The sequence below is a fragment of the Helianthus annuus genome, chromosome 4 (genome assembly GCF_002127325.2).
Source record: "Helianthus annuus cultivar XRQ/B chromosome 4, HanXRQr2.0-SUNRISE, whole genome shotgun sequence".
Lineage (NCBI taxonomy): Eukaryota > Viridiplantae > Streptophyta > Magnoliopsida > Asterales > Asteraceae > Helianthus > Helianthus annuus.
Genome location: NC_035436.2, coordinates 37,649,576 through 37,661,173, shown reverse-complemented (window position 1 = coordinate 37,661,173; position 11,598 = coordinate 37,649,576).

Below are 11,598 nucleotides of genomic sequence, written 5' to 3'. Positions count from 1 at the left end.
AGGTAAAAATTATTAAAAATCTTTAAAATTCCCAAAATATTATTTTAATACAGTGGGTAAAAGTTTTGGTGACAAAAATCTTGGTTTAGATGGTCGTTATGCTAATTGCGTCGTTTATTACTAAAGTTTATTTTAAATGTGCTTTTTAGCATAACTCTCATTCTAGACCTCGGATTGATGTGAAACTTTAAGGACATGCTTATAATTTAATAAGCAAGGTTTTGGTCCGTTCACGTGTCCGAAATACTCGTTTTAATTTCAAAAGGCCGTTACGGTCAACTTTTAGGCGAATGACGGAAATGCGCAAAAGACTCGGATAACTCATGAACCGATCACAGAGGTTTATACCGACATGTGACCTGGTCCTAAAAGAGTCCTAAGGTATATCTATACCTCACTAAAATGGGTCAGAACTGAAGTCAAAACAAAAGTCAAACTTTTGCGACATTCGGCTCCGAACAGTGTCAGTTCAAACGGGAACCCAAATTTCAAACGGACATTGTGTTTCAAACGGTACCCTCAAACGATCATGCAATTTTCAAGCGAGAGGACTTGTTTTCAAACGGTCAGTTCAAACGGTAGTGTCAGTTTCAAACGGCCAGACGCTGATTCAAACGAACTTCGGGCCTAAAAACTTGAATTTATCCTAAACGGCTAGGAATTTGAATCTGAAATTTGGTAGGGTTGTAGATCAGATTTTTACGCACAACATATTCAAAATTCAGCTGAAACGGACCGTAAAAACCTGTTCGATTTGACGAAATCCAGTAAAAACCGTGAAAAATATAAAAAAATGAAGAAGTAGATGAAAATTGGATCTGAATCTGATGTAATCCTGTGTGAAATCGTGTGATAGATCAGTGCAATCGAGCTCCTGCTCTGATACCACTTGTAGGACCGGTTTTGAATCCGAAACGATTGCGAAACGTACGTATAACGTGCGGAATCCGTACACGAACGCGACCTAAAACACGTGACGTAATATAAACGTGATTCAATTAATCAAATCTGAAAACGTACAAGAACCTGAATCACGATGTCACTTTCTCTCTCTAGTTTCTCTCTCTAGCTCTAGAAACCTCCAAGTGACAAATGTAGCAAAAGTTCTAAATGAAAACCCTAAAGGTTCTATTTATAGGCCAAGGGATTAATGAGGTTTCTCATTAATTACAGTTATGCCACCTTGCCTTTTTGACTAACTATCACTAAATATAACAATGTAAATCTCTTCTGTTTCTCGCTACGGCTCGGATTGACGAAGGCTATAGACATGAATGTACTAACAGTCTTAAGATTTGTGTGCCCCAGCCTTCTGTGCCAAAGTTCTGTCTCTTTGTTAGAGGCAGCTGAGAACAGACAGGCATCAGCTCTGGGACACTCTTTTGACATATCAACAACATAAACATTGCCACTTCTTTGAGCAACAAGTTTAGTTTGACCAGTTTTGATTATTGCTTCAATCTTTTTGACCATTTCTGGTCCAACAATCCTACAACAATCTTTTGTGAAGAATGACCCAAACCCTTTGTCACTCATTTGTGATACACTCAGAAGGTTGAATTTTAGATTGTCTATCGGATTGACATTTTCAAATTTTACATTTCCAGATTGCACTGTACCAGACCCTAGAACTTTCCCTTTACTATTATTCCCAAAGGATATATCACCCCCTCCATGGATTTTAAAGTCTTTGAGGAGGGCTTTACATCCTGTCATGTGCCTGGAGCCTCCACTATCTACATACCAAAGACTATCAAAGCATGCAGAAGCTCCCTGCACATGAAGTAAAAGGATTAGTTCATTAAGGGCTCCAAAGCCAACAGGGCTTTGGATGGGGATTCAACAGTGTCTGGTATGGATGCAGAGTGATGGACAGTGGTTAGGTCAGGGGTTTGGACAGCTTTAGTACTGTTTCTTGCTAACCACTGTTGGGGGTCTTGACCAATCACCTGCTGATAACCAAAAGGATGCCTATTCACTCTAGGTTTAGAGGGCCTTTTGTAGGCCTCATAAACGTGTGGAATCCTTTGGTAGGACTGTTTTTCCTTGCCTTTTCTGAACTGATTGGCAGGGGGTGCATCAGTAACCTGAACATCTCTTTTGACAGATGTTTGGTTCAGCTGTTTTGTGACAGCTGTTTGAACTGGTACAAACAGTGGTTGTTTCTTGGTGAATTTGACAGATGTTGATGATGATGATGGACTCAAGGATGTTTTAGCAAGGTACTCATTCTTTTTCACATCAAAGTTTTTGAGATACACACATGCTTGAGTTTTGTGGTTTGTTTTACCACAAACAATGCAACTTTCAGCTGAAACAATGACACTTGTTCTGTTTATATCATAAGCTTTTAAGTGGAAACAGTCTGTTGTTAAAGGATTCCTTTTCTCACAGAATTCACAAAACAAGTTATCAATTTTTTCTTTCTTCTTTCTCTTTTCAGACTCCTTTGCAGCAGAGGTTTTAACCACTGCTAGGATGTCCTTGAGAGGTATGACTTTAGCTTTTGGAGCTTTAACACCATCAATTGATGTAAAGTCCATTGGCTTGAAATTTTCAAAAATATCACACTCATCAGACCATTTTGGTTTAAACTGATGATTTTCAAGCTCCTCAAAAGTAGAGGATCCCATTGGTCTGTCAAGTGTGATTTTGTTACCAAGTTTGTCAGTGATTTTCACTTCTTAGCCATTCTTGTTTGTGGGGATGAACTCAGTGGTTACATCAGTGGTTGGAACATATTTTCCAAAAGCAGTGTTTTCATCATCATGTTTTCTATAACCAACCCCAAATTTCACATTGCTTTTTATCTGTTTTTCAAGCATAACCTCATACCCTTTGCATGATTCCACCCATCTCTCACATGTGATCTGGGTGGACTCTAACTCCTTTTTCCAAACTTGGCATTTTTCTACCAAAGTTTGGAGTTGGGTTTTGGTTATGCTCTGCTCTTCTTTCATGCTGCTAATCTCTTTGTCTTTTTCAGCCAATTTGTTTTTAAGTTCTTTTAGAGATCTTTCAAATTTGACTTCATCAGTTAAGATTTTATCCCGAAGGTTTTCATTCACCTCTTTGATGTTAGCAAAAGCAATAATGCAATTGTCAGAACACAGTTTTTCAAGAACTTGAGGTGATACCTTGGCAGCAGCCATCATTGCACAATCACATTGAGGATTTTCTTCATCTTCGGCTCTTTCTTCTTTCTCACCTGCTTTTTCTTCTTTCTTTCTTCCTTGTTCTCTTCGGACCATGGGTCTGTCAGTGGTTCAATCAGGGTACCTGAACTTTCTCCCAACAGTAGTTCACCAGCCACAGCAGTAACCACTGCTTCAATTACCTCATCCATTGTTTCAATACTCAGCTGTTCCTCTTCAGTTTCAACCCCCTCCTGTATTGACTCTAATGCCATCAAACAAAATTCATTATGAGAATAAACATTGGAAGCATAGAGTGCAAAATTTTCATCACTAAGGTCCTCAGGCATGCTGCTCCAGTCAACAAACCCTTGAGTGAAAAAAACTTTGTTGATCTGGTTGTACTGCTGCTGGAGCAGTGGTTTGAGGTGCAGGCTGCACTTGTGCCTGAGGGACAGGTGTCACACCCCGATTTCCACATGTCTCACCGGTGGGCCCGGTGGGGGATTACCGTGACGATGTTGGCAACAATATAGTCAAACCACACAATTATATAATGCACAGCGGAAGCATAAGATAAATATATAAACTCAACCTCTGGTTGTAATATCAAATGTATTACAGAAGTTGAATATATCCACAGCGGATCAAAATAAATAAATGTTGTTCATTCAGATACGGCATCGAGTTTGCGAGACTATTCATGATGCTTAGGCAGCTAATACCAGCCAATTTCGTACAGTACCTGCACTTAATCTTTTTGGGGAAAATACGTCAGTTTACACTGGTAAATACATTCAACTGACACATTTGAAAATGTTTATTAAAATTGATTTGAATGCACAAGGCACAAACTCTTTTATAACTTGGGAAAATTATAATAAAATCTTGTGAACGTTTTACATGTTCTTTTATGCGTTCAGTAGCCCGGGTCGTGCCGGGTTAAAGATTTATAGACACACCACGTTTGCGTAAAACCGTAGTATAAAAACCAACGGCTACGTCTTTTAATTTAATGTCGACACTTTATACCGGGTGTACGCCTACACCGGGATGTCGATGGTCGTGGCCATTTCGTAAAATGATGCCAAGGATATCCGGGACAACGGTCATTAAACCCCCCAAAGGCTTATAAGCAACAAAACTGTTTAAATGAGCCGATCATATTATTTAATTAACCACCCAAGCGATGGAAGAATATAATGCTCAATCAAGCGGTATTAATATACCGTAACCCAAGCCCATATAGGGGAAATAAGTTAAAGTATTTACCTTTGCAAGTATATTTCCTTAATTTGGATTAAATCACCGATAGCTTTTACTGGGGCTCCTAATCTGGAACGAAGGTTTTAATTAACCTCTTAAAATCCTAACGGGTCGTTATAATGGCCGTAGCCTAGACCGGTTGGTTCCGATATATATATAGATATGGTTTAATCGCGCGGAAAGGCGAAAACCGAGAATGGGGTGTGATTCTGACCCAACCAGTTCAGAGACTTGTTTTATATGGGTTAATGGTTCACACTCTGGATTTTGGGGTTCAAATAATATAATTTGACCCGTATCGGCTAATTTATGAAAACTAGTTTCATAAGCCGAACCGTGCGCGCAATAGGCGAAACGGTTAACTATGAGAGTCGTACGCTTGTTTCCTAAGTCAATATGCCTTAATTGTGTTGTGGTATCAGTAGGATACCTTCCGTGACGCCCGTAACGAGTTTAAGTTAATATTATGCCCCGTAGGGGCTTTTCGGTCATTTTAAAGACTTTTAAAAAGGCTTTTCGAGTTCTTCAGGAAATCTGAGTTTCCCGAACAGCTTATAAAGCTTAAAATACTTTATTTATTATTTAAAACCTGTAGCAACTGGAATCGGGTCAAAAGACCTTGTAGAACTCATGTTTTGGCCGAAAAAGGGCATATTCGGTATTCACCGAACCGTAGCCATAACCGCAGGTTATGAGCGAGGTAAAAATTATTAAAAATCTTTAAAATTCCCAAAATATTATTTTAATACGGTGGGTAAAAGTTTTGGTGACAAAAATCTTGGTTTAGATGGTCGTTATGCTAATTGCGCCGTTTATTACTAAAGTTTATTTTAAATGCGCTTTTTAGCATAACTCTCATTCTAGACCTCGGATTGATGTGAAACTTTAAGGACATGCTTATAATTTAATAAGCAAGGTTTTGGTCCGTTCACGTGTCCGAAATACTCGTTTTAATTTCAAAAGGCCGTTACGGTCAACTTTTAGGCGAATGACGGAAATGCGCAAAAGACTCGGATAACTCGTGAACCGATCACAGAGGTTTATACCGACATGTGACCTGGTCCTAAAAGAGTCCTAAGGTATATTTATACCTCACTAAAATGGGTCAGAACTGAAGTCAAAACAAAAGTCAAACTTTTGCGACATTCGGCTCCGAACCGGGTTAATATAGCAAATGATCGATTCAAACGAGCGCAAGTAAGTTTATATACTTAATATCATGTTTTACAAGTGTCAAAACAGGTTTCATAACATATACATTACAGATTATGCATAAATCGCTAAAATAGCTTTCTGTTGACTTTTTAACCGCACGTTTGACTCGATATTTGACATAGTTAGAGTGGTGATCAGGGGGAACCTTTTTAGAGGTTTATTACCCACATAAATACCAACTCATAACCACTTTTGATTCGTCATAAGACTGAACCATTTGCAAGATATTGTAATGACAACCGTTAGTTACGACGGTTGAGTTTCTAAGCTAAAACTATGGAAATGTATGACCAAAATGCTTGTGAACGACTTACAGAAGTGTGTTCTTGCTTATAGAGCAGAGATGGATGCTAGAGAGCTCTTGGAATGATCAGATGAATGTGTTTTGTGTTGTGTGAATGTTATGCACATAATGTGGCTATTTATAGCCAAAGAAAGCTCTCTAGATCACTACACAACAACCTATACTGGTCATGATGATGGGTAGATGTCCCCTGAGTGATATGGGTCGAGTAGGGGGCACCCATGCCTCATTGATTGATGTTTGGTCGTTCAAATGCTCCAAAAGGCAAGAAGTTACAACTATTCTGCATCTGGGCGTCTAATGCGGCCCGCATGGAAGTTCCATGCGTTTATAATGCGGGCCGCCTGGGTTTTAAATATCAGGCGAGTAAAAGAGGAGGCTCGCGGCCCGCCTCAACTTAACCAACATGCAATGCGGGTCGCGTGGGGCCTGTTTTTCAGATTTTTAAAATCTTTTGAAATGATTACGAAATCCTGGTAATTAATAACGAAATCTTTCGTAATGATTTACCTGACCTTTCGGGTTTGAAGGGGTAACTTTGCGGTTTGGCCCTCGGTTATTTACCGATAGGGGCCTCGTGTTATTTACCCGCGTTGTTAAGTCCCCGGTTTATTTATTAATTATTCAGAAAGCCTTAACTTCTGTTATTGACGCTTTTAACCCTTCTCATACGAACCTGAGTATAACTTTCTCGTTTTAAAACGGAACTTCGCGGAACTTATTCAGTATATTCTAGTGAGCGTATAATAATGTTACGAAGCTTTGGGAACGTTAAAGGGTCACTCAGAGGTATAATTAAACATGTTGACACAGTTAACCCCTGTAGTTCGTAATCTCTCACTTTCTTCCGCGTTTCGCTTCCGTACGATTTATGATTTATTCGTTTGAAGGTACAAGCGTTTATTTAGGGTTACTATACAGTATATTTACCCTTGTTGACATTTATAACCCTCGAATTTATATACTTTCAAGGTTTGTCAAAATTAGTCCTTTATTTATTATAGATGCCACGTGTAATCAAATGACACGTGTTAACACATCATTGGACACAAAAATTCGAGGTGTTACAACAGGGGTTTGAACATATTGAATCTGTGGAACAGTAGTTTGGACATAGTGCACTGGCACAGGGGCAGCAGCATAGTGAGCAGTGTTCACTTGAGCTGCTGGGGCATATTGGGTATAGTGCACAGTGCCTTGATTTTGAGGTCTAGGATTTGAGCTAGGATGAGTGATTATGGGACTAGTAGTTTGACTCCTACATTCCCTAGCGAAGTGTCCCAACCTATTACACTTGTAGCACTTGATTTTCGATTTATCCAACCCAACCCTTAGATTTCCATGCAAACCTGGGAATTTTCGCCCTGTTCTTTTATAAAATTTGCTAGTTCTAACACTTAGCAAGGCCAGTTGGTTCAGGATGTCCATTTCCTCTAAGTCAGTGGGGTCAAAATGCTGTAGATCATTGAGTTCAAAGCTTAGGTTGTCTGACATCTGGTTTACGTTTGAAGTGAATGCATAACTTGTAGAGTGAGGATCAGGGTTGTTAAAATTTGCACCAGCAGTTATGTCAATGAAGTGATCATAACCCTGATCCTTACCACTACTCCCAGATTCTTCTTGACCCAAAAGAGCAGTGTTACCGAATGTATAATCATCAACGGTTTATCCTGACTCTTGTAACTTCCTTTTCTGGTTCAACTCCCTTTCGTAGGTCAGGAGTCGACCGTGGAGTTGGGTCAAGGTCAGATCCTTGAACTCAGGTGAGTTTCGGGTGACAAAAGCTATGGTGTCCCATTTTTCTGGCAGTGACCTGAGGAACCTGCTATTTTGAGTTGAGTTTGTAAAAGTGGTTTTAACAAGCCTCAGTTCACTGATGAGACAACTGAAACGCTCAAATTGTTGCGTCAGTGATTCACCTTAAACATGACAAAATGTTTCATACTGTTGGTTCAGGATTTCCCTATTGTTTTCTATGACTTCTTCGGTTCCCCTAAACTCTTCCTTAAGCGCGTCCCATAACTCTTTGGCACTGTTACAGTGTAACAGTCCAGCATATATTTCATTGGGCAGCGCCGATGCTATGATGCTAAATGCTTTAGCATCTAGTTCGATTTTTTGAAAGTTGGTTTTGGTATAATTTTCAACTGGTTTTGGAACGTTCTTTTTAGCATCTTCAGCGCTTGGCACTGTGGGAACATGGGGACCAAAGACGACAGACCTCCAACAACCTGTGCTTTGTTGAGCGAGGATGTGACCCATCCTCCACTGCCAGATGTTGTACTCATTTCTTTTTAGCATAGGTGGTTTAAAAAGCGAGTCGATGTTGTTTTTATCATCCTGAGATTGTGACGTCATTCTTGTTGTTTTACAGACACTGAGAAATCAACTTTAATGGTGATTAATCCTTGCTCTGTTTTTCAACAAACGAACAAACGATCAGTATCAACTGTTATGAGCTGAACTATTTACGTCAAAATGATTGTTAAATCAAATTTGACTGTCCAAGCTCTGATACCAATTGTTGGATCTGAGTTTGATTCTGATTGTATTTTGTGTTTGTAATTAAAATGAAAGTGGATGAGTGTGCAGCAGAATTATGATGAAAACAAACTTTGCATACAATCAAACGAGAGTAATACAATCGGAAGATTGAATTTATTCAATAACGATTACAATGATTGATGAATGAATGCAAACTCCCCCTCAGCCAGAGCTCAGTTGTTTGTTCGTGCAAAGAAGACGATGATGCAAAAGAGCTAATAGAACAGTACAAAGTACTGAACTATTTATAGGCACTTGCAAACCACTGAGCATCTTAGCTGACATCACCGTGAAAGTGACATCTAACCTCCTAACAAACTCTAACCTCTGTTCTATACAAACACTGTTGTGTTAACTACTGCTATTACATTACTTTACAAAACAGACTATTGATCAGCTGCTGCAACCTTCTACTGATGTGAACCCAGCAGCACTTGTCCGGATCAGCAGAGCTTGACTCAAGGAAGTAGATTGAATCAGCAGGGCTTTAGTCTTTCATCAGGTCTTTTCTTGAGCAGCAGTTGTAGGTCAGCATTTTGCAAGATCAGCAGATAGGAGGTCAGCAGATGTTGAAATCACTTTCAAGGGGAGAGGTTTGTATGTAATCATCTGCTTATTCTGGATCCACTTCTCTGATCCAGTTTTGGCTTTTATTATCTGTTCCTCTGATAGGGTTCAATGTCACACCCCCAAAACACCACCTAGGGAAAATCCCTGTTAGGCGTGTGACATACCAATAACGAGCCACTAATTATATTGAACGCGTACAAGTTTCAAAATAAAATCCTTAATTATTAATATAAAATACCATCAACGAGTTTAAATGAAAACCAACATGTTCAGCGGAAGCAAATGACAAACCAAAGTTTAACAGCTTCAAAACCAATATGTTGTATCAAGAAATCAATAGCATGAATTCCTCCAGTCGACCCATGACTACTCCAGCTACTCCAGACAGCAAGTTCTAATGCAAGACATCTAACTACCTACAAGCATGCAAACAAGTGTGTTAGACAACGCTGGTGAGTTCAAAGTATTGTTACCGAGTTTAGTACCAGTTATATATAAAACAGTTTAACAATATGATTTGATGTTGTTATTAACTCGATTACCGTATGTGGCGACTAGATGTGAATGCCCAACCCCAATGCCTCTAATTAGGCATTGGTCAAGTGGTCAAGGTATCAAACAACCTTGAAAAGATGTAAGGGGTCTTACATAATACGATGTGAATGCCCAACCCCAATGCCTCTATTCAGGCATTGGTCAAGTGGTCCAGGTAATTAGTTCACGCCCGTCCTTTTGGCCCGGTGTGAGGGTGCCAAACCTAATAGCGCTATCAACTAAATACCTCGTTGCTTCTTCAGCAACACGGTAGATGTATGGGGTCTTACATGATTTATACTGTGTTCAATAACCAACATCCCAAATAAACAGTTTACCCAGTATTCCCTTCAGAAATGTTTACCAGATGTCCCAAACCACCGGGACGCATGCTTAGAAAAGAGCAGTGAACTCACCTTGGTTTGCTCGGTAATTGATAATGTGCTCTTACGTGTTAAATACAAGTGAGTGTTAGGTCCGTTACACGCGGCCTAAGATATAATAGCTGTAAGTATACGTATGAAGCATCATGCAATGCCCTAGTGTCCAAACAACCATGTTCATGGTAATCAAATTTAACATACAACATGTATAGTTCGGTCCCAAAAATAAATAAAGTGAGCATTAATACATATATTATAAGTTTATATTAGAATGATGATCTTTCATAAAGATACAACATTAAATACGTTTAGTATTTGTGTCTACAAATATTTCTCTCAAACAATTAGTACATGGACCCAAATAAAGATAGGTGGGCACAAGAATAGACATCTAAATTATTTTACCCAGAATATAAATAAATCATCATTGAAAACACAAATCACTTGAAATCCATGATCACATGGTCAAACATTTAAATTAATCAGTTTGATCAGTTGACAATGTAAGATTGGTAAATCATGAAAATAGTGCACAATATTATATGATACAAGTAATGAGAGATTATATAAGAGATATAAACAACATAGTAATTCTGATCGTGATTTCATGTATGGTGCTACTAGTATGTTTAAGAAGCCCATTCGATTAATAAGGAACATGAAGCCCACATGCTCAATCTTAACTAATTCGGACCACTTATTCTATTCTACAACAAGTGCAAACTTAACATATATATATATATAGAGAGAGACCTTTAATACTAACATGACTGATTAAAGAATAGGTGTGTATATATGGATATTCACATGTGCAGACTAGTCAAATAAATCAACAAATTCAGTCTATGTTGAATTGTATGTGCAGACATGTGAAGTTTCATTAAGTGCGGCCATACATAATCTGTTACATCTATGTTGGCAGCCATGATCATTAACACTTTTCATGAATTTACACTACCCTACTCATTGCTAAGTCAAAAGTTATTAACAATTATCATCTATATGTTTCAACTATCACCTAACCCTAATCTCATGTATTCCAACCAACATGTTAACATGAATGAATCACAGAATGCTTATCAACTTTATCAAGTGGGTGATAAATATACTAACCGAAGAATTAAGTTTATCAGTACGGAAGGAACAAGTCTTTGCAGAAAAGAAAGGCTTCGAGTAGAAGGTAGCTACCGCCGGTTCAAGAAGGGAGAGGATAGAGTATTAGGGTTAATATGGTTTCCAAATTCACATACGTATTCCTAGATTTGCCTTTAAGCGAAATTTACAAATATTGGGCCAAGTGATTCGGGCCTGGTGACATGTGTGTGGGCCGAGAAGAGTGGCTTACTACTTATTTACGTAACCTACGACCCGTGAAGTTAAAAAAAAAACGCATGTGAGGGTTTGGTTGGATGTTTTGATATATCAAATCATCATCATCATAAAAAGGGGCACTGACTTGATATTGGGGAAGAGACAAAAACATAACCATCATCCCCAATAGAGGTGACGGCAGCCAACATTAAAAGGAGATCATCTTTAGTCAGCAACATTAAATCCATCATATTCACATCATCGTAGAGGCTGCCAATATAGATACGAATATATATATATTTTTTTGTGGAAAATTGTTTCGCAAATTTTCGTTATT